Source organism: Kogia breviceps, chromosome 19 (assembly GCF_026419965.1).
Source record: "Kogia breviceps isolate mKogBre1 chromosome 19, mKogBre1 haplotype 1, whole genome shotgun sequence".
Classification (NCBI taxonomy): domain Eukaryota; kingdom Metazoa; phylum Chordata; class Mammalia; order Artiodactyla; family Physeteridae; genus Kogia; species Kogia breviceps.
In genome coordinates, this window is record NC_081328.1 from 17,332,597 (window position 1) to 17,360,563 (window position 27,967).

Consider the following 27,967-nt stretch of genomic DNA (forward strand, 5'->3'; position numbering starts at 1 on the left):
CGTACCTTTCATTTCAGATGTAGGAATGACAGTGACGGGGCCATGGTATGTTATGGAAGCAAGATGATACTGCAGAACCACTGACTCAAGACCATGGTAAGCAAGAGCGGTACGAGGTTGCTGGCTGTTAATCAGTGTTTCATCATTTAAATACTAGGTGTAGCCTTCAGAACATGGAAGAAGTCATTCCAAAACATAGTGTTAAACCAAATACCTAACTATGTGTTGGATACAGTTGGTGTCTAGAAAATGCCTTTTATTTTAAAAATCTAGTTAGACAATGGTGTGTCCTTTTCACAGACACTCCAATAGCGTGGCACAAATCTGTTTTCTTTTTGCTTTTTTTTTTTTTTCCCTCGAAGATGAGGGCATCAGCTAGATCATGAGCTAATCTGACATTTTAAGCCAGTGCCATTAGAGCTGCTATGCTGCCCCAGGACAAAGACGGATGACACAAGGGTTAACGGGTTGGGGGTCATTACTATGGTCTCAGTGCTCTTCATTACCAGCTTAGGTGGATGCTAATAGCAGTACAGGACACTACCCCCCCACCCCCCACCCCCAGTCAGGAGTTCAGGCTCTGGAAGCCCTGGTAATTCTGCTCTGGGGGCAGCAAACCCCATCTAGGTGAGGAACTGCCAGAGCTGCTGGGTTTCTCTGAGGCCAGATGAGGAGGCATGTGCATTTCCATGACTGTCAGCTCCAGTCACTCTGGGGAGCGGCGGGGTGGGGGGGGGGGGCAACGAGCGGCCGCGGGGGGCCTCGGCCGGTCCTCTCGCGCCAGGGTGACCACAGCGGGCCGGGGGCCGGAGAGACAGACCATGTGCCGAAGGGCAGACGTCCAGGTGCAGAAAGAACAATACTTCCTGTTTTCTTAATCCTCTTTTTACAAGACTGGTTTCAAGTGAGGCATTAAGGTCCCCAAGAATAACAAACGGGCCCCGGGCCTGTCTATGCCTCCGGGTGAGGGGAGCGGACTGCTTGATCCGGCACCTGCGGCGGAGCGGAGGCCAGGGGTCCAGGGCCTGCGGCAGCTCGGGAAGGGCTGGTGCCGGGGAGCGTGGGGGCGGGGCAACAAAGAAGAGGGTAGGCCGGGAGGGGAGGGAGGATGGAAGAGGGCGAGAAGGGGGATGAAAAAGGAAAGAGAGGGAGAGGGAGGAGGCGGGGAGCGAGCAAGACAAAGCGAATCTGCACCGCCCGGGTGGGCTGCCGCGGGGGAGGCGCGCCGGGCCCAGGCAGCGGCTTTTAGCTCCGCCGCTCCCGCGGTCGCCATGGCAACGCGGGCATTAGCGATTCCATCTGACATTAAAATGCCGCCGCCGCCGCCGCCGCCGCCGCCGCCGGCCCGGAGCTGGGGTGCTTCGGCCGGCGGGTGGAAAATGTGCGCTCACATACACGCACGCCCACCGAGGGGCCGGGCGGCGGGGGCCCCTTTTAGGCTGTAGTTTTATGCATCATTTATCGTGTACCCGCTTCCAATCCCCCCTCCCTCCTTCCGGCTGTTTTTGTTTGTTTGTCTTTCTAGAGAAGGTGATAATTGGGGGCTTAGATCATCTGCTGGCATATTGATGAGCTCACTGGGTTGCTAAAAGGGAATGGGGATATGGATTTGGGTTAGCTAAGGATATGTGACTGGTTTAAGACAAAAACATCAAGAAACGGAATATTTGGGCAAATAGGCTTCTTTCTCTCTTTCTTTCTTTCCTTCCTCCCTCCCCCCCACCTTTTTTTTTTTTTTTTTAAAAAAAACCAGGGCTGTGAATTAGCCAGAAATAGTTAAAAGGAAAGGGAGGAGAAAGGGCTAGCCTGCAGACATGTGAAATAGGATTAGCGGAAACCCTGAAGACCAAGGCCCACGGGAACCATCCTGCAGCAGTTTGCCACACGTGACAGTTTTCCTGCTCAGATTCCTGCTCAGAAAAAGAAAATCAATCTGTGCACTTTTTTTTGGGGGGGGGGGTACTTGAAGCCCCACCCCATGGTATTCTCTCTCAAACCATATTTCAGCACAAACAGGGAAAAGCTCATGAAACTGTACTCTGAGGGCAGAAACTGGCCTTAATCATCGTTGCAACTGCTGAGCCCATGATGGGACTCGCCACATCCCAGGCAAGGGCGATGGCTGGCCACGGTGCGCAAGTGAAATCTGCAGAGAGGACTTCTGGAGACGGGCCTCCTGAGTGCAAAGGGGACTGGGCCCAGAAACATCCCGGGAGCACGATGTCTTGAGGCCTCACCGCCCTGAAGGCAAACAAAGACCAACGGGTGTGTCTGGGAAGTTTCTGAAAACTCAGCAGAGTGTGGGCAGGAACATATGCCTTCTTATCCACCAGGTGAAGTCTCCTCCGTATGACACATCCCGCCTGGGTCTGGAGCATCATACTTGGTAAGAAAATAAAGAGGGACGTTGATGAATAACAGGCCTGTTGACAGGTCAGTGTGGGCTGGCAGGAGCCGGCACCCAACTGCTCCGCCAGCTGGGGATTCCCAGGAATGCGAGGGCGCAGCCTCCGACTGGACGGAGGGCCCTTTCCTGACCCATTCAACTGGGTCTCTCTTTCTGGACAGGTGCTGTGTCTACTCCAAGAGTCCTAAGTAGTTGGGGACCATCTGGGAAGCCACACTGGCATCCCAGGGTACAGGAGGAGTCTGCTCAACCAGACCCTGCCACAGCCAGTGACAGGAAAACCATGAATAAGAATGAGAAATGCAAAACTGTGATTACTTTTGCGTCCCAGAATTCGGACCTGCTCGTGGTCAAAGATGACTGGCAAAGCTCATCTTCCCGGCAGCCGGAGAATAAACAGGGAATGGAAGGACTAAGATGCTGAGAACAGGGGGCAGGGAATGAGCCCCCTCTGCTCGGCAAGGCCTACAGAGAACACACTGTCTTTTTTTTTTTTTTTTTTTTTTTTTTTTTTTGCGTTACGGGGGCCTCTCACTGCTGTGGCCTCTCCTGTTGCAGAGCACAGGCTCCGGACGTGCAGGCTCAGTAGTTGTGGCTCACGGGCCCAGCCGCTCCGCGGCATGTGGGATCCTCCCGGACCGGGGCACGAACCCGTGTCCCCTGCATCGGCAGGCGGACTCTCAACCACTGCGCCACCAGGGAAGCTTAACACACTGTCTTTTAAAGGACTGACCGAAGAGACCAAACCTCCATTCTGGAAGCTGAGAATTCCAGAACTCGGCCTTGAGAGAGGCGCTAACCTTGAGGCCTGCTTAACCTTGAGGGCTGCTTTAAGCAGGGAAACATCTAGAACATTCTGGCCGGCAGGCTGTTTATTCCCTCTGGACCTCTCCCTTAGGGACAGATGGGCGTGCCTCCCCCTAGTGTCACTGCATCCTGACGGTGAAGCTCTCCCAAACCATGACAAACAACCTACTCCTTAGAAACACACCTAAAATAGGGCTGAGAAGGCTCAGGCGCTGCACGCCGTTTCTGCAGTCTAAAAGGAGTATTCTGATGGTGAACGTCGGAGCAGCCTCCCTTTAGGGGCTGACTTCGTGTGATGAAGGCCCACAGATTCCCACGCACTCATCAACAAACTGGAAAGAACTTTGAGGAAGTTAAAGGAAGAGGAATTTTCATGGCCTCATATAAGTTGCTCCTTTGCTTGGTAGCCTGTGCTTCAAGGAATATTAAATATTAAATAGATACTAGTGAAATGAATGCCCAATAATTTTAAATGAGTTGGGAAAACCTTAATTGGCTGAGACATGGCTGGTGATTGCTTCTTTGTCCATGGGATCCTAACCAGCCAACCGGGATTAAGTAAGTCTGTTTCTCCGGACTATTTCAGATATTCATGTCTAGTTAAATGTACATATTCTTCAGGAGCAAATGATTTTTTTTGTTCTGTAGTTACAAGAAAAACGAAAAATGACAAAGTTATCATATAAATTCTCTTCCTGGGGTATCCTCCCACTTGCCGTCCTGACTCCCATCTCACCACGGGAGGCCTGGTGTTCTCTCCTCATCATGAAAGCACTGGATTCAGGGTTAGGAAGCCTTTGGAGCAAAAGTAGGTGCCCCATTGGTGGTCAGAATGAAAGAATTCTGCCCCAAACCACCATAATTTCTTGAAGGCCTTCTTAATTTTTAGATGTTTCCTAAGATGAGGTAAAGATTCCCCTGCTGGCACAGTGGTTAAGAATCCCCCTGCCAATGCAGGAGACACAGGTTCAAGCCCTGCTCCGGGAAGATCCCACATGCCGCGGAGCAACTAAGCCTGTGCGCCACAACGACTGAGCCCACGCTCCATGACTACTGAAGCCCGCGCGCCTAGAGCTCATGCTCCGTAACAAGAGAAGCCACCGCAATGAGAAGCCCGCGCACCGCGACGGACAGCAGCCCCCGCTCGCAGCAACGAAGACCCAATGCAGCCAGAAAAGACGAGATAAAGTATTGTACATACTTGGAGGGGATGCCGAGTGAACACGTTAGGAAGATGAGACATACTGTTTCCTTAGCAGACAGCAGAGTCCTGGGGGAACGGGATACAGAACAAGTACCACGTGATGCTCAGATGAGGCATGACAGGAGGAGGATGGTATGACCCGGTACAAAGAGGACTGGGATGTGAAGCCGAAGGTCAGTACGAGGACGGTAATGCTGGGGACCAAGGGAAAACCAGAGCAGAGGCAGAGAGGTCCCGAAGCCAAGACTGATTTACGCTGCACTTTTTTTTTTTTTTTTTTTTCCCGTATGCGGGCCTCTCATTGTTGTGGCCTCTCCCGTTGCGGAGCACAGGCTCCGGACGCGCAGGCTCAGCGGCCATGGCTCACGGGCCCAGCCGCTCCGCGGCACATGGGATCTTCCCGGACCGGGGCGCGAACCCGCGTCCCCTGCATCGGCAGGCGGACTCTCAACCACTGCGCCACCAGGGAAGCCCCTACGCTGCACTTTTGAGGATGGCCAGCGTTCCACCGAGCTACCTCACATGGATTGTCCATCTCCTCACCATCCGTGTCCCCCAGCTTCTTGACAAGGGTGTGCCCCCACACCACGTCCCCTGCCCGCCTGCCTGCCATGTATAAGCCAGAAGACCAGAGACGCAGAGGACGGAGGGACGGAGGGCCCGAGGGCTTGCCAGTGGCCAGGATGAGAAGGAAGAGAGATGGGGGGATGGGAGGACAAGAGGGGTAGGAGGAAAGAGAGCAGGGGGTATTCAGCGTAGGAGTGGACCTTCATTACAATCCTACGGCTTCATCTTCCAGAGAAGGAACCAGGCCCAAAGAGGCTGTGAACTGGGCCAGATCACTTAGGTGGGTAGTGGCAGAAGTGAAACTGTCACCCAGACCTCAGATTTCCAACTCAGCGTCCATTCATCTAGTTTGTAAGAGGAAAGGAAAGGGTAGAAGTACCAAATATCACCAATAATGAAAGAGCAAAATGCAAATGAAAAACAGAAAAACTCTTCACAGGAAATTGAGAAGATTCTAAAAATCAGTCTATTTAGTCTTTATGACAAAATAATAGAACCCGAGGCAGTGAACTAAAGCATCGTTGAGTCTGGTTGGAGCAAACCCTGACTTCTCCACTGACAGGTAGTGTGCTCGGGGGCAAATTTCTAAACCTGTCCAGGCCTCAGTTTCCTGAATCATGAAATAGGGACAAGGGTAGTATCCCCCCTCATAGAGATTTTGTGAAGATCAAAAAGTCGTGATCCGTGGCAAAGAGCTTTCTCAACAGTGTCTGGAGTATAAACACTTCATAAGCATTTGTGGTTACTATTATTATGATTACTACAGAGCTACTACAACCAGGGACAAATTCATTTTTCTTGCTAGAAAAATGCAGTAAAAAAAAAATTCATTGGTGGTTTCTCTGTATGGGAAAGCATATCTATTTTCTTTGGGGCTAAATGAATATCTATATCTTTTGGAGTTTCCCACAATATAAAAAGCATCCTTTTGCTTCTGTCTTTGGTGAAGCATGCTTCCTTCAGATGTCACCTTACTCTTTCTTCCACTGCAGAGAAAGTCCCAGTCTCAGTTTCACAACTAAAAAAAAAAAAAGGTTGCTTCTTAAGCAGAGAGGCACAAGCTCTCATCGCGCTAGCAGGGCCGAGGTGTAGGATGGAAACAAGGAGGAGGTGACATTTCTACATTTCACTACTCTTGTTTTCCGTAGGAAGTCAGCTGGACTTGGATTAGAGCTGAGATTAGGGACCCTCAGTCTGAAAGAGTTCAGGTGGCGCCATACGTTTTTCACCATCTGTAAAATGGGTACCATAACGTTGAACCAATTAATATGAAAGGGGCACAGCAGGCTCCTGGGGTCCTGCAGTGCTATTTCTTCGACCTCTCAGGTGATAACCCTCTGACCACTGATCCAGTGGCTCAAAGATAAACCTCCCCTCTCTCCTTCCCCTTCCCCATCCTCAAACCCATGTGGATTTCTTGGGCTATCTCATTCAGAGACCTGACTCCTGAAGGGTTTTACATTCTTGGCTATTTTTAGCCTCATTTAGTCAAAGTCTTCAAACACGGTCACCACGTGGTATGCAGCTGTGGAAAGCAGCTGCTGTGGTTTGATTTCCAGTCAGTATTACTTGACATTTCTTATCAGGTGATTTCTCAAATTCCCTGTGTATTTTCTTCAGGTGATCCCAAGAACTTTTTCCCCCTGGTGTCTTGGGTGTGACACCTGAGCTGTGCATCCGATAAGCTGCTCCAGATTAGGGATGAATCCAGAGCCCTGCTAGAAAGGAAGATGTATTTCAGCTCTTGGGGTCTCAGGAAGAAAGCAGAGAGGATGAAGCAGCTTGCCGGCCTGCGGGGAGCCTACCTTCAGTGACAACGGCTAAAATGTACAAGAGGCTGGGTTACTCAGCTGCGGGGAGAGCTGGGCTGGACCGCATGCCTCCTCTGGCTTCTCACCATCTTTTCTCCCCCCGAGACACTTACCTCCCCATCTCTCTGGGTCATGCAGCTATTAGTCTATTGGTTTCACCCACATACACCCATCTGCCATGATGCTTTTGCCTTCAGGCCGTTTTGCACATGCTGTTTCTGCCTGGAAGGCTCTTGGTCCATTTTCCAGACCAACTTCTATTTGTCATTTGATTCTCAACATCAGCATCACTTTTGGGAGCCTTTTCTGATCCTTCAAGACAGGGCTAACTGTCTCTTCAATGTACTTAACACATTGGATTGTAATCGCCTATTTACTCATCCAGTATGCCCTCCCCACAACTAGACTGTAAACTCCTGGGCAGGGTTGGGGTCTGGTTCTCTGTTGTCTCTCCACTTCCTAGCCCAGTGTCTGGCCCAGCACACAGTAGGTGGTCTGTAAGTATTTGCTGAATAATGTTCCAGACTCACCAAGAACTCCCTCTTATACATTTTTTCAGACCGTATCCAACTCTGCTCCTCGAATCAATTCTCTAAGCTTTCTATTTCATCACTGTATCTATTCAGATCAAGTCCTGTGTTAATTGAGTTTGAAAAAAGTCTTCAATTGTGCTTAGAGGTATGAAAAGGTTATGCTGTAGACACCTGGATAGTGTCCGTGCTAAGAGAAATACATCAAGGAGAAGTGGAAACCGGGGCTGGATAATTGGAAGGAGCTAGAGTCTTTTCCTCTGTCTCCTGGTCATTCTCCTGCATGAAGCCTTTGTTTTTTGTCGGCTGGTAAGTCTGGACCCCTATTTTCAAGGCATAGTTCTTCTCTCTTTTTTTTTTTCTTTGGCTGTGTTGGGTCTTCGTTGCTGCACACGGGCTTTTCTCTAGTTGCGGCGAGCCGGGGCTACTCTGTTGAGGTGAGTGGGCTTCTCGTTGCGGTGGCTTCTGTTGTTGCGGAGCACAGGTTCTAGCTGTGCGGGCTTCAGTAGTTGTGGCAATGTGGGCTCAGTAGTTGTGGTTTGTGGGCTCTAGAGCGCAGGCTCAGTAGTTGTGGCGCACGGGCTGAGTTGCTCCGTGGCACGTGGGATCTTCCCGGACCAGGGCTCGAACCCGTGTCCCTTGCATCGGCAGGCGGATTCTCAACCATCGCGCCACCAGGGAGGCTCCAGGCATAGTTCTTCTTGATGAGGAGATAGCAGAGTTTTCCAACCAAGAAAAATCTTCCACCGATCACCCGGAACTGTTTTCCGTTTCCTTTCGAGAGAATTCTTACAGTGGAGAGGAAGCGTTCTGTCACATACGGTCCCCACAAAGTCCCTTCTCCCCACCCGCAACTTTCTGCTCCCGGCAGACAGGAGCTGATGCCAGGGCCCGCAATTATCAGCAGTGCCATACAGCACCACCGCTGGTTTCTCCACGATGACTTTTCGTAGGACTATTTTTCACCCTTTCACAATGGGTGTCTTTCCCCAGCCCTCACCATCAAGTGGTATCTTTATGCAGCAGTATACATGGTGTTTATGATGACAGCACATGCCTCTTTTAACTGTAACACAGCATTCGGCATGGGAGTCAACTTTTTGCCTGAAAAAAAGGTCACAGGGACAAGACCTCCATCCAAACGCAGGGCTTCAGAATGACACTGGTGGCATCTGAAGCCGTGTCTGGTGCCTCCAGATCCACCCCGTGTGCTGGTGCGATAACTGGCTGGTGGTGGCCCACCACAGCGGGGGGCGGGGGGGGGCCCGCATGGCTATCCGAGGGGTGTGGGCAAGATGAGTGGTGACTGGGTGTCTAGTCTGTTGAGGTATCTCCAGGCACCGTGGGCCAGGGGCCAAGGATCCGCTTCCTGCCCTTGCTGGCTTGATATTCTAGAGATGCCCGGTCAGACAGGCAGAGGCAAGATATTCCCGCACGAGTCAAAGCTAAGCAAACAAACGCAAAACAACTTGATTCTCATGGTAACAAAACTGGCCTGTTTGGGGGCTACCCGGTTTAAGGCCTGTGCCTGTCCTGGCCCACCAGGTTTGGGGAAAGAAGGTGTCCCGACTGGAGGACACGTTTAACGTCCTCTGCCCTCTGGAGCGCTGGCTGCAAGACACCCAGGACCCCGTGGCTTCTGCAGATGGCAGAAAGTACAAAGATAACAAGCACAAGGGCAGTGCTGGGAAGCTGGTCTCGTCAGATTCAGGAAGTCAAAAGGGAGGGTAGCTAACCCGTCCATAGAACGTGGGGGTATGTGCGTCGGAATTTTGGGGCAGGGGGTAGGCTGAAGAACAGCCCCGCCAAAGATATCCACATCCTGACCCCTGGGACCTGTGACTGTAACATTATATTGCAAGAAAGCACACTGCAGATGTGATTTTACATAAGGATCCTGAGATAGGGAGAGTATCCTGAATTATCCAGATGGACGCTCAGGGCAATCACGGCTGTCCTTACAAGAGGAAGGCAGACGGAGATTTGACAAGGACAGGAGAGAAGGATCAGAGAGGCAGAGACTGGAAGGGTGCGGCCACAAGCCAGGGGGTGCCGGCTGCCCCAGAAGCTGGAGGAGGCAAAGAGCAGACTCTCCTTAGGGCCCCCGGAAGGAGCACAGTTCTGCTAACCCCTTGACTTTAGGCCGAAATCAAATCAGCGATACTGAGTTTTGACTGCTTTCGGCCTACGGACCTGCAGTACTGTGAGAAAACAAACTCCTGTTGTTTAAGCCAGGGGTCCCCAACCCCCAGGCCACAGACCGGTGCTGCTGTGCAGCCTGCTAGGCACCGGGCCGCACGGCAGACAGTGAGCGGAGGGCCTGCGAGCGAAGCTTCACCTGCGGCTCCCCGTCGCTCGCGTTACCGCCCGTGGAAAAATAGGCTTCCGCGAAACCAGTCCCTGCTGCCAAAAAGGTTGGGGACCGCTGGTCAGCTACCAAGTCTGTGGTGGTTTGTTACAGCAGCAATGAGAAACTAAGCTACAGTTTAGGTAGATGTGCCAGTTGATAAGACTTCTGACTCAGTTCCAACACGCATTATGGGGGGGGGGAGCAATAAAAGAGAACAAGCATTTCATAGCATGATATTCACTAGGTGGGGCCTGTATCAAAATTCGGAACACACACACACACACACACACACACACCACCACACACACACCACACACACACACACACACACACACACACACACATCCCACCCCCACCCCTCCTGGATGTGAATCAGCAACTGCTCTTATCTAGCTTTGCAGCGTTAGGCCATCTCTAGAGTAATTCACTGCAAATTGGAACAGGCAGCTGTGAACTGAAAAAAAGAAGTGGGGGACTATCTCCCCCAGCTTGATCGGGGAGGGCCCAAGAAGGCATCGCGGACGCACGATGGAGACAAGAAGGGAAGCAGAGGAAGATGAGGAGAGGCTTCCCTTTGAGGTGCGCGCATCCTGGTCAGCGGGGAGAGGGACACACGCCTCGGAACAAGGGAAGGGAAGGACCTGCCTGCACCTCTAAGAAGCTGCTCCCTCAGGAAGAATAAGGGGTGAAGGAAGGCCCGACCCTTTTTCTGTTCCATCTTAAAACTCTTCCCTAGGGATAAGTGGTATCCTCCGGGTGGTGATTTATTTTTAAAAAGAGGACTACAGGGGCATCTGATTTCTGGGTGCACTTTGTGGCCGCGGCCGGCATGGGTGGTATGGGTGCCGCGTTGGGTGGGTGCGATCTTTGGGCTCCTGTGGCATTTGGGGGGTGGGGTGGGTGTCATTTAGCTTAAGGAACGGCTTCCAGCTTAGGAGGCTATGGTGTTTCTATGGTCTCTCCAAGGGTAGATGAAGGGGCACAGGAGGTGAGAAATACCCCGGGGGCAGGAACAATCTCTCTTTCCACGGTCCCGGCAGCGATACCAGAGGCTCTCCGGAGACAGACTCCCGGCCACGGAGGAGGCCCTGTGCTGACTCCCCGCGGGTCCACAGACGTGGGGACCAGTCCCCTCACTGTGGCTGGGACCACAGCCCCGGGCTCCTAGTTGGACCGACCCTTGAACGATAACGTCTTAAACCCCCGATTCATTTCCAGTCAGCGCCACTTACTAAACACGCACAGTATCCGCGGCACTGGGGGAGGAGGGGGAGGTCAGCACAGAGGAGGCTGGGTGAGGGTTTGCAGGAAAAGTACAGTGGACCCTAAACAACACGGCTTTGAACCGCGCTGGTCCCCTTACACACAGATTCGTTTCGATGGTAAATACAGCAGTACTCCACCATCTGAGGTTGGTTGAATCTGTGGCTACAAAGGAACAAGGTATATGGAGGGCCGACTATATCTACCTGGATTTTCGACCACGGGGAGGGCTGCACCCCTAACCCCCGTGTTGTTCGAGGGCCAGCTGCAGTGGGCACAGTCTCCTTTCTCCGGGGAGAAACAAAGACCCAAACCAGACAAAGATACAGGTGGCGGATGTCTTAAGGCACTGAAGCCAAGAGGAACTAGCAAAGGAGCCAGAAGCCCCCAATTCTCCTGCCTTCGCGGTCTTTGGTTTTAAGTCTTTCTGTCCATCTATAAAGTAGGGTTAGTAGGGTTAGTATAATTACAAATGGCTTGGCTTATTAAAGACAATTGAATGTGGTAATGTATGTGAAAGAGCTTTTTAAGTTACAGTAATTGTGTCCCAACCTATGATATAATAATGTACAGCATAGAGAAATATAAAACATGATACCAATGAGGGGTAGAAAAAAAGAGAGACTGCTAGCTTCATGCCAAGAACATAATAATTTCATCGTGACTCGACACTCTGGGACAATAACGAGAGACATCTTTCCAGGCCTCCAAGAGCCGGTACCCTGACTCCAGCCACAGGCAGTGGTGCCCATGCCAGGACCACACTCCCCAGCCTCGGGGCTTGAGCCTGGATGGAGGTCATTGTGGTACAGAGTGGACCTTCCTTGGGATTCACAGATTTTGAAGTAGGAAAGACTTTCTCTTTCCTGTAAGTTAAGTTGCTATGCTGGCATAATACAAGCCTGGAGCTGCCCATGGCCACTTTTTCCCCTGTGTAGAAGAAGCCTGTAGTAAGACAGAATGAGGCCAACACACAGAGACTGGGGGGGGAGTGGAGCCGAGAGAGTCTGGCTAGGGGAAGAAAAAAGGGTCTTGCTTCTAGTGCTTAAGCTCCCAGGGTCCTACGACTCTGTGAGTTCCTTCCAGGATATTCGATTTGGGGTTTAAACTGGTCGCTTCCTCGGAAAGAGCTCTGATGTATAGTGTGAGCTTACTGTGCAATACTAAATAAACCCTGATGAAGGGAAAATAAGAATGTTGCAGGAGAAAAGGTTCTACAAAGGTCGTTGTTTTTCCTGAAAAGCAGGAGATCAGCTCAGCGTTTGGAGATATCAATCCCCAATTTTCTAAACCTGGCTCAGCATTAACAACCTTCTGCATTAATCACACAAAAAGGCCACGTGCACGCGTCATGATGAATACTAGGAGAAGCTAGATTATTCTAGCACCTGACGAGCATGACCAGCGTGGGGAAGTGAATGCAATACATACACAGAAAATAATGCTGAAGTGTGGACAAGAGTGACTGGGACATTTCAGCTTCTAGACTATGAAGCACCAGTTATTCTTCATACTGTTTGCTTACTGAACAGGAAAAATTCATGTTTCAACAGTAGCATCAGGAATCACAACACGGTACTACTATCTCAGAGGCCACCGAACTTAAAGCTTACACTCGCTCTTAATGGCTACATCGTGGTGTGGCTGCAAACCGCCATCACCAAAGAGCTGATCTGCTGTGGTGTGTGGTATCCAATCCATCATACGCTCCTGTAGGCTTAGAAGACTCTCAAGGCCCTACCCTGCACCCTCCCTGGCTCCATTATGGCTCCTGAGAATTCCACTGATGACATCCAGTTTAAGCAGCGAGAAGACAATTCTCTGAAACAAGGACCAGAGACAAAAGAATGATAAAAATATGAATCTTTCTCTGAATGCTTTTCTGATCTCCATCTTTCTTTTCTCTTTTAACCAGACAGGATTCTGCCTTCTTTGGAACCTCAACACAAGTTTATATCTGCTACTGATAGGGCCTAGTCAATGGCACACATTCAGAAATTAAGAGACTGTAGTGGATGAAACAGTATAGTCCCAACCCCTTGTGGTGACCCACGGTCTTAAAAGAGGTGCCCGTAGTGGGGTATTCGGATTAATCTAAGAAGCATAAATGGGGGATTATTCAAAGTCCAAGAGAACCAGTATTGGGTAGACGATCTCACTAAAAAGCCTATGTGTATCTTAGAATACGTAGAGACTGGTGTCACAGCAGAGCTGAGGCCCTCTGCTCCCATTACTGGGTGTAAAACACTTCTGTTTACCTTTATCGACACTAAGGTTATTTTGCATGGTGGTACGAAATGAATGAGAGAGATCCTCTTTAAGAAGCCGGCCTTCATTATGGCGGCTTGCTTCCCTGGGCTTTCCAGGTCAATGAATTCAGTCAATAGTTGGTTTTCTACCTTGGTTCCTGTCCCTTGATGTCCCTGAAGTGCCTGACCTGGTGGCTTTAGAACGCCCTCTTACGTGGCCTCCGTGGTACAGCATGTTCTCGTCTTCCTTTAACCTTCCCGTCCTCTTCTCCCCACCTCTCCCCTCTTCCTCCATGTGTATGGCTTCATTTCTATATGCTGATAACTCCCAAAGCTATACCTATAGCCCATCTGAATCCCCAGCCTTAGATTCAGCTGCCTCCTGGGCATCTCCTCTTGGTTGGTTTATTGCACAACCACCCACCTGAGAAGCCTGCAGATGCTCCTAGACTCCACCCTCTTTCTCTCACCGTGTCTCTCCTTTCATCCTTACCACAACGCCACTACCCACACTTCCATCGAATCTCACCCAAATCACTGTAACAGCTTCCTTGCCGGTCTCCCTGCCTCCCCTCCACTCTTCAAGCTGCAACCAGAATGATCTTACAAAGATACAATAAACACGTAAGTTACAAATCAGATCTCTTGCTTGAAGCTCTCCTTGAGCTCCTCCCTGCGCTCAGGAACAAGTCCAAACTGTTGCCGCTGTCTCTGTGATCTGTTTCCCTCTCCTGTTCCGACTCCTCACTGCCTCCTGAGCTCCCTGGGCTCCAGACCTACTCAACTATTTCCAGATACTCCTCGGCCCTGCTCGCAGGTCCTGCTTTTCACTTGCTTTTCACTTTGCCAGCACACGCTTTCCTCGTCACCCTTTCCCTATTCCAAGTTTATCCTAAGGAAATAATCTGAAATGCCATCATGTATTTATGATAGGATACTCATCACAGCACACATTACAATAAAAAAAAAAACCCTGAAAACCAGCAAAATGCCAACAAAAACAGTTCTAAAACGACGGCATGAAGTTTTGTGTCACTGGGAAATTGCTCGTAGTATATTAAGTGAGAAAACCAAATTATGAAACTTGCTTTCCATCACACTTCATAGATACTAAAATAGCAGCAGTAGTTATTTCTGCATGGCAAAATTACTGGTGATTTCAATTTTCTTCTTTAGACTTTTCTATGTTCTTCACAATTTACCCACGAACATGTAGTAATTACTTTCCTAATTAGGAAAAAACGCAGTTTTTTTTTTTTTTTTTTTTTTTAAAGAGGAATATCCCTGAACCAGGTAATATGAGGGTAGACGTAGACAGACCAAGTCTCAAGGGAGGAGTGCTTTGTATGGAAAGTTTAAATCAACTGGTGTGACATCTAGAAGCTTGTTAGTGAGTTCTGTAATACTCTGTTGCAAAGGGTGAAGTAAAGAAACAGCTGAAGAGGGGGTGGGAGGTTCCTGCTGATGCTCCCATGACAAATGCTGGGGCTAATATTAACTCCTCGTTTGGGGGGGGGTGTTTTCATCACTGAATAAATCGCCCTGCCCTCTCCTCTTAACCCCCGGTCCATATGTGCATATGTTTCCTTTTGTTGAACCAGCTGGAGGGTCCTAAGAATTGAGTGAGCAAAATATGGTTAACTCTTAAACCCCCCAGCTGCTGTGCTTCAGTCAGCAGGGAGCGACAGGTGGCATCCTTGCCAATCTGTGCGTCCAGCTATGAACAGAGAATGGAAAGTTAACACACACACGTTCCGTTCTCCGGAAAAATGAAAATCATTCAGCTAAGTCCATACAGCTGTATTCACTGGCCAAGTGTGATATGTCTGTCTTTGCAAAGTAACGGGAGACACCGAGTGCAGGCCTGAGAATATTACATGTAAAGGGAGTTTCCCCACCCGATCAAGCATGTATACTATTTCCATGTATACTATTTCTGTCTTAATTAAATTTGGAGTTTAATCCATAAGCCATGCTGGAAGAGAATGATATACTTTTGGGAAAATGAGATGAAACTTTTAGCTTACACAAAAACATCATTTTAAAGCATAAAACTGAAAATACAGCAACTTTCGCTCACTTAACTGCTGATTGAATTTTCACTTTATGACCTAGCACAGAACATTTGTTGCAAAGTATTAAATAACGAAGTAATCAAGAAATAATTGAAAAACATACTTCTGAAACCAAGATTGGTTCAACCTTTTGGAAGAGAGATACTTATATAATATTTATAGAAAACCCAATAACATTTAGATAAAATCTTTGAGAATCTCAAGAGTGTTCTCCCTGCAGATACAAGACTGAAGCAACAAGAGGGAGAATGGCCAGTTTCTTAGGTGTCACCCTGTTCCTGTGAAGAGTGCCTGTCCCCAAAGACATGAGAGGCAGGGGACAGTAAGAGAGAAGGGAGCAGAGAAGAGTTACAAGCCTCCTAGCCACAGACTCTGATTCTGTTATTTTCTAGATCTGGAAAAAAGGAAACCAGCATGAAATCATAAGTCAAGTCTTGATGAGGGACAACAAAAGAAGATCCTATTGTATCAGGTCATTTAAAACTCCAAATTGACTTTCATTGTTACAGCTGGATAAAGTGAGTGAGTTCTTATTGGTTTAGATATGAAAATGAACCATAAATATGGCTATTTGGGTTAAGTGAGTGATGAACCTTATGTCCTGGCTTAATTTCCTAGATTTTCAAATGGATAATTCTAAAGCCAATGCCAATTTATTAGTTTCTCAGAATTAGATTTGAGCTGGGAAAAAAAAAGACATTATGAATAAGAAAATATTATTATGCAGTATATTTCATTTTGAAGTTTGAATTATTTCTTGGAATCAGACCTGGGTCTGATCTGTAGAATTTTCCACTCGGCAGCCTTAAACATTGGCAATATTCCAACAATTGTTACTGACTCCTTTTAAGCTTCTTTACCCAGGATTTCATTTTGGTGGTTGAAAAAGAGTCCCATGAATCGCATCCTTTCACAGTCAGAAATCGAAGGGTTCACACTTCTTGTCAGCAGGAAGTGGAGGTTGGGAAGAATTCTATTTTGGGAGTTAAAAGGCCACCTTTGACCCAGAAATGTGTGGTTGGATGAAAGACATTTCTCTGTTCTGTCTTACTTGATTTACCCAAGAAATGTAGAAATGCAACTTCAGCGGACTTGCTTCCTCCTAGTGCCCTAAGATAACCCACAGTGACCATGTCTCAAGAATTTTAGATTTTCAGGTGTTTATTTTGGTCTTATGTGATCCGTGTCACAATCATTTAAATCTATATTATTCAAAACCTTCCAAGTTGAAATCTTGACTCTTTAAAAAATTTTTATTTTTTAAAGTTTATTTTTTTGGGTATGGACCATTGTTAAAGTCTTTATTGAATTTGTTACAATACTGCTTCTGCTTTATGTTTTGGGTTTTGGCCCCGAGGCATGTGGGATCTTAGCTCTCCGACCAGGGATTGAACCCACACCCCCTGCATTGGAAGGTGAAGTCTTAACCACTGGACTGCCAGGGAAGTCCCCAAATCTTGACTCTTGTTCCAAGATATGAGGGTCAGAATTTATTCTTCTAGATCAGGGGATGGTAAATGAACAGTCTGAATTAAGGGCTGGCCATTCAGTAGCAAAGGGATCCTAGAGAAAGAAATGAATCCACAGAGAAAGAAACGTCTCCTAGTACACTGCTTGGCTCTGAAGGAAACTATGTTTATAACATTATAGTAATATAAAGGCTAGTTATTGGTTTTCAGCTTTAAAGTCAATCACTGAAGTGTAAAACAATGTAAATATTAATATTAACAATGTAAAAGTAAAGCTCGAAGTGCCAAAAAGTTCAAGCAGGGGCACTTGTATCTTCATTCCACATACTGGTGAGTTAAGAGACGGTCAGGTCTGAAGTTGATGGAGCATGAAAAAGAGATTCTTGTATATTTTTGTATCTCACAGGTTGTAAAGCTCACATCTTTTCAACCTTTAATGTATTTGAAACTGGGATACTCCTTACTCTTGAGGATACCTTAAAAGTATAATTGGCATGTTGTTTTCCTTAGTGGAATATAAAATAATGGTGCATCTTACAATAGATGGCATCTTAGATTTGATAATGCAGTATTTTGAGTTGTAAGAGTAACTAATAGTAAACTAAAGACAGTGAAAAAACTAACAGTAATTGGGAGGGAGCAACCAAAGGCAGCTAAATAAACCATCATCTCTTAGAGTCAAAGGTCAATAGATAATGTCTAAACATGATAAATTTTTAGGGACTTCCCTGGGGGTCCAGTGGTTAAGACTCCGCGCTCCCAATGCAGGAGGCCTGGGTTTGATCCCTCGTCAGGGAACTAGATCCCGCATGCCTTGTACAACTAAGAGTTCATATGTTGCAACTACAGATCCCGCATGCTGCAACGAAGATCTGATGCAGCCAAATAAATTAAAAAACATGACAAATTTTTAAAATATGACAGCATAAGCATGTTGTTTATATATCTTTTCATTAAAAACCCTTCCACTATTTGATTTTTTAAAAAACCACTGTATGTTTCTCATGGTTGCTGTAACAAATTACCACAATCTTGGTGGCTTAAAAAGAAATTTATTCTCTCCTAGTTCTGGAGGCCAGAAGTCTGAAATCAAGATGTTTCCAAGGCCACATTCCTTCAGAGGTTCAAGGGTTCTTTGCCTCTTCCAGCTTCCGGTGGCTGCCAGCATCCCCTGACTTGTGGCTGCATCACACCAATCTCTGCCTGTGTCTTCATATCACCTTCTCTGTGTGTGTCAAATCTCCCTCTGCCTTTTTCTCTTATAAGCACACTCATGGTAGCACTTAGGACCCACCTGGATAATCTAGGATATCTCCCAATTTCAAGATCCTTAACTTAATTATATCTGCAAAGACCTTTTTTTTTCCAAATAAGTAACATTCACCGGTTCCTGGTATTAGGACATAGACATACCTTTAAAAAAAATTTTTTTTTTTAAATTTATTTTTGGCTGAGTTGGGTCTTCGTTGCTGCGCACGGGCATGTCTCTGGTTGTGGTGTGTAGGCTTCTCATTGCCCTCATATGTCTTTTTTATTATCACCATACTAGTCAGTATGAAGTGGTATTTCCTTGTGGTTTTGATTTGCGTTTCCCTGATGACTAATGATGTTAGAGCATCTTTTCGTGTGTTTCTTTTGTTTTTTGGTCAGTTTCATATCTTCTGTACAGAAATGTCTATTTAGATCTTTTGCTTATTTTGCAACTATTGGCAAGGAACAGAGAAATTGGAACCCTCATACACTGTTGGTGGAAATATACAATGGTGCACTGCTTTGGAACATAATTTGGCAGTTCCTCAGAAAGTTAAACATGGAGTTACCATATGACCTAGTAATTTCACTCCTAGGTATATATCCAAGAAAAATGAAAACAAATCCACACAAAACTTATATAGGAATGTTCACAGCAGCCTTATTCATGACAGCCAAAAAGTGGAAAAAGCTCAAATGTTCATCAACTGACAAATGGATACACGAAATGCTGTCTATCCACATAATGGAATATTATTTGGCAAAGAAAAGGAATGAGGAAGTGATAGGATACACTGCTACCACAAAGATGACCCTTGAAAACACTACACTAAGTGAAAGAAGCTGGTCACAAAGGACCACCTATTTTATGATTCCATTATATGAAACATCTAGAGTAGGAAAATCCATAGTGACAGAAAGCAGATTAATGGTTGCCTGGGGTTGGGTTAGGGGTTTAGAGGGAAGTGGGGGTGGGTGACTGCCAATAGGTATGGGATTTCTATTTGGGGTGGTGAAAATGTTTTAAGTTGATCGTGGTGATGGTCGCACAACTCTGAATATACTAAAAACCAGAAAATTATATGCTTTAAATGAGTGAAGTATATTGTATGTGAATTATATCTCAGTAAAGCTCTAGACAGATAGATAGATAGACAGATGGACAGTCAGTCTACAGAATCAGTCTTTGGTCCAGTCTTAGCTCCAGGAGAATGTGCAGATGAATAACACAGAACACGTATGGAAGGCCTTGGCAAAGTCCCTGGCACGTGGTAGATACCCTACATGTGACCACTGTTATTATCTACCTGGCATTTGAAGCTTTATGGGACTTGGACCTTGCCTACCTCTGGCCCCTTTTCATCCCTTTAACCCTCATTCAGGGCCGCCTCCGTCACCCCCCACCCCCGCTATACTACCTCTTCGAGTCCCCTGAAACAGACACAGCACACCCTGCTTTTACTAGAATACTCTCTCTTTCTCTGCTGCCTTCACCTGGCTGATTCCTCTTTTCCTCCCCTTCTGTGTATCCCCAGCTGTATGTCTCCAGAAAGTATCCCCTACAGGCTCTGAAGACCACCCACCCTTTCCGCCGGGTCAGCTGTGGGCACACAATCTCTCACAGCACTCACCGTGCTCCAGGGCATCTGTCTGTCTGCTGGGTCTTATTCATTTTTATATGCTCAGTGCCAAGCAGAGTGACACAGAGTAAGAAGTGAACGTGCTAAACGACCGCTGGGCCTAAAGAGAATTACGGCGGCACCGCTAGTACAGCAAAATCTCTCCTAGGAAAAAGGAAAGACTTTCCCCTTGCTTTCCAGACTGAAGAACATCCCCGTTTCTCTGGGGCTGGGAGCCCAGCGTGACTGCTCTTGTGCCTTATCTTAAGTGCATACATGTGCAGACTCGCCCACCACCTGCTTCCCATGGAGAGATGAGGGAGGGAGGCATGGCCTCTCTCGTGACCCAGGTCAGGTTCCATTTTAGCCGTGGCCCTGCTGGTTTATTAGCACTTAACTGATGCACACGTTCAGACACGTGTACTTAATGGAACGGACAGCTAAAGAGCAAAGACGGCGTGATGTTCACACCTTGCAGCATAGGGAAAATGCATTTGCAAACCCTGTAGGAGGTAACGCTCAAAAAAAGCCCACAGTCTGGGGACAGGAAGGCATGATTGTCATAAGCACAGCCGGTGATAAGTTCAGGGAGGCCTCTAACCCTCAGAGGCAGCTAGTGCCCTAATCCAAAGGCACCCACGCCAGGGCGGACGACGTGGGGAGTGAGGAGATGCTGGACTGGGGGATCCTTAGCTCCGCTCCAGTTATTGTAATCTGTGATGTGCTGATCTGGGTGCCTGGGGAGAGTTACCTGGAATATGAGGGCTGCCATGCTGCACAAGACCCCTTGATATCACAGTCTAGCTGAGAGGCACCCTCCGAAGTGCTGCCCTGCAGGGACCCTGGTTAAATCTCGATTAGATAACCGCGTGTCTGTTACAGCACAAAGGGCTTGCTTAGTTTTATCTGATGCTGGCATTCTTTTTAGAACACTGTCTAAATTGTACACGTGACTTAATGAAACGGTATTATATTTTAAAGGATCCTCCAAACACGAGGAGGGCTGAGTTGGTAAGAACTTTTTCTCAGTGGCCACATCTTAGGGCAGTACTCTTAGCAAACACTAGCAACTGTCTCTTGGCTCCGGTGTATTTTATTGGTTAGGGTTAGAAAAACAATGAAAGGCCAATAGATTCTCAGGGATCCTGGGAAAATATGCAGATGTCATGTCTGAAAGTCAGTCCATTCGCCTATAGACAAATGAGACTCAACTACACTTTCTTCACGGGTGTCCTGTCAGTCAGGCTTTTCCTTCTCTTTATTAAAACAGAAAAGGATCAGCACTGGCATATGCGCACACCTGTGTACACAGACACACACCCTTTACCTTCTATGCTATTCTAATATATTTACATATATATATATATAAATTAGTCAAATATCCTACCTTATTAATCTGGTAGAATATTTGATGGAAGATAAAATGAGTATTTTTAGTTCTCTGTGGTTTTTCCTTCTCTAAACTTCCTTCCTTGTAACTGAGCACAGACCCGGCCCACCTGCCTTACAGCACCAACGTGGAGCCACTGCTTAATGTAGCGGGAGGGAGGAGCAATCTGCCCACCTTCCAAGGTCCCATCAAGTATCCCCTCCTTTCTGACCTCTCCCCGCTTCACGCCGTGGCCCCAAGTCTGCACCTCTCTTTAGGAAGAATGGATAAGAACACGGGCTGATGGGGCTTCCCTGGTGGCGCAGTGGTTGAGAGTCCGCCTGCCGATGCAGGGGACATGGGTTCGTGCCCCGGTCCGGGAGGATCCCACATGCCGCGGAGCGGCTGGGCCCGTGAGCCGTGGCTGCTGAGCCTGCGTGTCCGGAGCCTGTGCTCCGCAACGGGAGAGGCCACAACAGTGAGAGGCCCACGTACCGCAAAAAAACAACAACAAACAAACAAACAAACAAAAACCACGGGCTGAGGAGTCAACGAGGACTGAGCTGAAATCCTGGCCCTGCCGCTTACTAGCCGTGGGCGTCTCTGGCAAGAGACACAGCTTCTCTGGGTCTCAGCTTGCTCATTCGACAAATGGGAGCGATACCCATCCCATATGGGGTTACGAGAAGCTGAGGGAGAAAAACGCACCTGAAGCACAAGGCTCAGGGGTAGCGTCCGGCCAGCGGTCCCCACACGGCAGCATCTTCGCTTCCTTTGTTGCGCTTCCTTCTGAATTTTCTCTGCCCCCGTTATTAGACTGCGAACACTTCGAGGGATCAAATGTTTACTGAACGAGTGGGGAAACGGAGGTGAGAGGAATGGAAGACCACTGCACTTGCTACTAACAAGGTGCCCCTGAAGAATCACGGCCACTCCCTTACTCTGCCCTCCTCTGGCTCCCAGTGAATCGATCCGACTAAGGTTATACGGCTTTACCAGCCAGATGGTCGATTTCCACCAGCAAAGCAAGCAAGGTATGAAAGGTTAATTAGGATACATTCTTACTGTAATACATTACCTCTCTGCTCAAATTTCATATGCAATTGACCATAGGAACGACAGCCCAGATTTCTGAAGGTATCCGGATGATTTTTTTTTCCATATGAAGTCTCTCTCTCTCTCTCTCTCTCTCTACTATATTGTAGAATAGAAGCAGGCTGGCATGCTTTCCTCCTTTGCTTCTGTTTCTACACTATTAGAATTTAAGGACTGTTTCTCTTTTCTCGGCTTTTTCTCTAAAGGCCTTGGGATACTTGAGGGTATGCATCTGAAGCCCTGGGCTAGATTCCTGTGATCATTAATTTCATCAGGTTTGGACAGGAGAACGGAGACTCAAGTGATTCTTTCACACTCCTGGAATAACAGGCATTGAGGCCTTCACAGACCACGTGGCTGCAGATTCAGTTCTGGATTCCCTCCCCTGGGTACACCCGCCTTGGAGCCCCCAGGCTGCCTGTATAACGGCCCTGAGCGTTATAGAGGCGTTTCCATGCTGACACTGCACTGAAGGAAATGGCTCTCCCGTTATGGGTTTAGGCACCTGGAGGGCTGAACAGTAGCTCATCCACTCTCTGGGTTTCCTTTGGAATTCAGTAATGAACTCATTAAATCACCAACTTGTTGTGACAGGAAGTCATTCAGATGCTGATGCTATCGCCATGGAAACCATTCCTCCACTCTGGAGCTCTGTCTGTCTCTGCTGAGGAGCATCCCAGCTCCATGATTACTGTCATTCCCCAAATAACACAGAGCCATCACCGCTCTGAGCAAATCCAGAGGCAGGGCGTACAGAGTCTCTATTCTGCTTTCAGACTAATCCTTGTTGGTTTGGGTATTTTTAGCACACATTTCATTCTGTACCAGTTGTCTTTTAAATTCCTACACGCTGGCTCCTTTCCAGCACCTTTCCTAGAGAAGCAGACAAAGGATTTTTGGGGGGATAGCTGTTTAGGAACACTGTTGAAAGAGAAACCACTGCTTCCCCAAATCATTGCGTTTCCAAATATGGAAAAATGAGTTCTGTCTTTTGAGACCCTGAGAAACAAATCCTAAATTCTATTATAGTTCATATCCTATAAAGCCTAGAGGTTTATGGATAGATCAGTAATGCCCAAATGCAAGTTCAGGGATGCAGCTCAAAGTACAAAGTGGTGTTTGCTTTATTTTGTTTCCTCTATCTAGGCTATTGCTCAGTGCCAATACTGAAGGCTGACCAAGTCACAAAAAGGGAGAACACTATTATCCAGACCAGCAATCAAGTCTTTTTTGAATATGTAACGGTACCTGGTATATGGAGAATTTTAAACATAACCATCGCTTAGCAAATGAAAGACACTGTACCAGGTGTTTTGCATTCTGTTTCATGATTTAAATTTATCTGCCCGAAAATCCCGCGAGGCAGGTATTTTTATCCCAGTTTTACAGCTCAGGAGTGTGCAGCTCAGCACAATTAGGTAAATTAAATAAACACCGTGCTCTTCCATACTGCATAGGTGTTACCACATCACACAAGCTGTGCCCACAGGGATAAAGGTGACTCCTGCTGCCTTAGAATCATAGATGCCTGGATTAGGAAAAGGCTTTCATGATTCTCTTTTCCAACCAACCAACACCTTCTAAGACATCCCAGCTGATTGTCTGCTCTCAGCTTGGGTACAACCAGTGATGGAGAATTTACTAAGAACGGCCTGTGTTTGGACAGCAAGCAGTCTTGGTCTGTTCCTCACATGAGCAAAGAGCAACCATTGTTGGAGCTTCTACTGAGTGCTAAACTGAGGAAACTTGGCTCTGGCTGAAAGTTTGTCCTCCAGAATATCCGGGTATGGGTGGGAGAAGAGGGAAATGAGAACGAGCCAGGTTAGGATCTGTTTGAGCTCAACAAGAGGATCTCGGCCCGATCACTGAGTCTACGACCATTTGCCCCACGGGGAAGAAAGCTGCTCCTCGGCGCCGGCGGGAAGCTGTGTTCTGGGTGAGACTCAAATTATACACACACTCTGCACAAAACGTATAGCTGTTGGTGCCAAACAGAAACCCCAAGATTTAAAGAAGGGCAGTGAGCAGTGATCTGCCTTCTGGAAAGGTTAGCAAGGTGAGAGGAGGAACACTGACTTTGCAACTTCCTGAAGCTCTGTGTTTAGTGCTGTTAAGATCATTTCTTTCTGCTCGTGGGAATGAGGTTTACTCTTATAAATGCTCACTTGCCTCTGCCTTAGACCCCAAGCTCTTTGGTGGCAAGGTCTGTGATATCTGCAGATGTCTATTTACCTGTATGACCTGTGACAGGCCTCTTTAACCCAGATGCCTCCCTTATCCTCATCTGTAAAATGAAGGATACTGTTTAACTCCACTCTCTACCTTACGGGAGTATTGTGAGGTTGAACTGCAAAGTACAAGAAAACCCTGAGAAAAGTATCAAGTCTATAAAAATGTGCCTAACTCAGTATTCTATAAACAACTTAAAGCTTAATATTTATATTAGATCAAGTCTCTTTACAATTACCATGGAAAACAAAATGATTTTCAAAGCTTTGAGCAGTGATTTCTTTTAAGTAATATTCAGTACAAAAATGTCAATAGCACAGAGTTGTGATTTTTTTTTTTCCCTGGCATTCACTGCCTCATGATCTAACCTGTTGCAAAGATTAAAGCAAAATTTTCCACAGTTAATCACAGAGGATTAGTAAGGCCTCTATAATTCCGCATCATTAAAAATGAGCAGATCACACACTCGAGTCCAATGTTTTTAGTCTTTATAGATTTGTTTTCTAAGTAATTAAAAAGGTACTTGTGAACACACTCTGCCAACTTCTAAAAAGTATTTGGGGATAGCCTACAATAAAAGGGACAGAAATAATAAAAACGGAGTAATTTAAAAATAATCTTTTCATCCAATTCACAGCCATTTCTTCTTAATAATATCTACGAAACAGAATTAATCTAGAGTTACAAATGAGATCTTCTAGTTTCTGACACTGAAAAAAAAAATATAGATATTTTTTGCGGTACGCGGGCCTCTCACTGCTGTGGCCTCTCCCGTTGCGGAGCGCAGGCTCTGGACGCGTAGGCTCAGCGGCCATGGCGCACGGGCCCAGCCGCTCCGCGGCATGTGGGATCTTCCTGTACCAGGGCACGAACCCGTGTCCCCTGCATCGGCAGGCGGACTCTCAACCACTGCGCCACCAGGGAAGCCCCCGACACTGAAAATATTTTATTCACTGTAACTAAACCCAGAGCTGGTAATGAATGACTTCTGGGGGCGAGGGTGGGGTCTGTGAAATGGACTAAACTATAGACTCAAAGAGAATGAACATCAATATGATCATGAAGTAGATTAAATCAAGATGCAGCATATGTGCCCAGATCACAGGTTTTATTTCCATTTGGATGTAACAGCTAGTTTTATGCAGAATATGCTAAGACAACCACACAAAAGGGAAATGAGTCACTTACTAAATACCAGAAAAGCTTAGGCCAACTGACTAGATGGAGACTCAGCCACGTCTTTTTCTGCCTCTGTTCCACTTCTAGATCCTAAAAGCACTACCTTGTTTGAATCACAGGGGAGAAATCTTTTTGGCAAATATATATTGGACACATCCAGCCTTATTCTTTCTCCGTGTCTCTCTCTCTCACTCTCACACACACCAACCCACCCACCCACCCATCATATCCAGGAGGCTTTGGAATGCATGTGGTTTTTTTTCCCCAGCAGTCTTACCTCCATAATTATGTTTGATCTAGACTGACATTAAAATATTTTGCTCTTCCCGAGAAAGCAGCAATCAGCATAAGGTTCCATCTTCTCTTGGATGATAGCCCATCAACCTTTCTCTCTCTCTCTCCCCTATATTCCCACCAGGATAAAAGCCCTGTCCTGATTACTCTCTGGTACAGTGCCCGGCATATTGTTGGTAATCAATAAACATTTCTTGGGTGTGTTGAATAAATATTTTTGATCTCTCCTCCGCTGGCTATCTGCTTTTTCCTCAGCCTAAAAGCAGGTACAAGTCTCCCATTAGAGACCAAAAAGCCCACCGTTCTTTTCTCCTCACAAGCCATGAAATGCCCCCAAATTAAAGTAGACTATCCAGAATGCCAGTGTCCTCCTGGCTATTGTTTCCTCTCTCATCACACCTTACAGTCAAGCTTTTTAAGAGAGTATATACATTCCCTTTACTTCTGTACTGTTTATTCTTTAACATTATTTTGCAATCCATCCATCCATCCATTCCCTCCCTCCCTCTCATTCATCTGTCCACCTACCCTCTTCCTCCCATCTTTCCTTCATCCATTCATCTGTCTTCCACCCCCTTCCTCCCTGTCTCCTTCCTTTGCTTCTGTAAATAAATATCAATGTCTGTAATGTACTAGGTACTGCACTGGGAATACGGTATTGAAGAAGACACCATCTCTGTAGTGGAAGTGTTCTTGATCTCGTGGGAGATATGGGTGTGTAAACTGGAGATTCTTAAACTGGGGTACAATTCCCCTGGCTACTCAGGAGTGTATTATAGTAAGTGAAGCCCTGGAACAAACACAGAGAATCTTCCAGGAGGATCAGCTTTACTCCATGTAAATAACCGGAAACATTTAACACTCAAATTAAAGCCAGTGTTTAAAAAGACAGAATGAAAAATAGCATGCAAAGTAGCTTAAAGGTTAAAATAAAACACAGGACTTTAAAAGAAACATGCCATAGGCTGTTTTAGGATATGACCCCAGTGAATGTTGAGTTTACTCTTCTCTTGCTAGGGGTATTTCCTAAGTCTGAAGAGCATTGATAAGTAGGTAACTGCCACACAAGGTGACACATTAGCCTAGAGGTAAGAACTTGAGTTCTGAGCATGAACAGGACAATTCTGGGGAGAGGTAGGCAGGATTACCTTTACAGAGGAGGTGACATCTCAAGTAGCTCCTGGAAGATGAGTGGTTTACCACGTGGAAAAGGAGGGGACTGTCGCTGTGGGCACAGGAAGCGGGATGCACAGCGACAAGGGGTTGGGAATGGGTCTGATACACGAGAAACACAAGGAGGGGTCTAGCAGTAGCTGAAAAAGGAGGCAGGTTTTGACTGTACAGAGAAGAGCCCAGTTATCGTTCTAGAATAACGATATCTCCAATGCTGGGGACCATTTTCTATCCTTGAAACTCTTTTTCTCTTGGGACCACTGTATTCTCATTTTCCTACTTCTTTGGCAATTTCTTCTTAGTTCCTTTTGCTTCTTTTCCCTCCTCAACATGCCTCCCCCAGCCCTTGTATTTTAGCAGAGTACCTTCTTGGCCATGTTTTCCTTCTTAGTCTCCTCACATGGATGGTTTCATTCACTCCCTCTGCTTCAACTTCCTTTAAGCAGCTGGCTTCCAAATCTACATTCCCCAGTGCAGACCTCTGGGCTCCAGACACCTGTTTCTCACTGCATGGTTATCTCAATCTAAATTGACCTATATCCTTTCAAAACAAATAAGTCCTAAGCTGTCTCTATCACCTTCCATGCTCCTTCCTCCTTTCTAAGGCTGTTTCTGCTGGTCTCTACAGTCTACGTTAATGGAACCACGATCCACCCAATCAGCCAAATAAAAACTCCAGAGTCACCAGTTACTTTGCTTATCACTTACAGCCAATCAGCACCTCTCCTAAACCTCTGTTGAATATCTCCTTTCCGATTCTGATTCAGGGTCCTTCCTGGTGGCAGGCACATCGCTCAGCCAAGATGGATTCCAGCAAGAAGGATTCTGGGAGAAGATCCACCGAGACGACCACTGGACATCCAAATTAAGACCACATGGCAAGACCAGAGGGCAGACAGCAGAAGCAAGAAGAACTACAATCCTGCAGCCTGTGAAACAAAAACCACATTCACAGAAAGATAAGATGAGAAGGCAGAGGGCTATGTAGCAGATGAAGGAACAAGATAAAACCCCAGTAAAACAACT

At 46.9% G+C, this 27,967-nt stretch overlaps 1 protein-coding gene and 1 long non-coding RNA gene across 4 annotated transcripts in view; one reads left to right on the forward strand and one right to left on the reverse strand.

The window, feature by feature from the left end:
* The window catches only part of MYO1D (myosin ID), a 352,561-nt gene that overhangs the window by 22,278 nt on the left and 302,316 nt on the right, over positions 1 to 27,967 (reverse strand). The gene's annotated exons all lie outside the window — the stretch shown is intronic.
* On the forward strand, positions 16 to 27,960 carry LOC136793251 (uncharacterized). Its single transcript, XR_010838280.1, has 3 exons — positions 16 to 96; positions 21,788 to 22,005; positions 27,709 to 27,960. It is a non-coding gene; the product is annotated as an uncharacterized lncRNA (long non-coding RNA).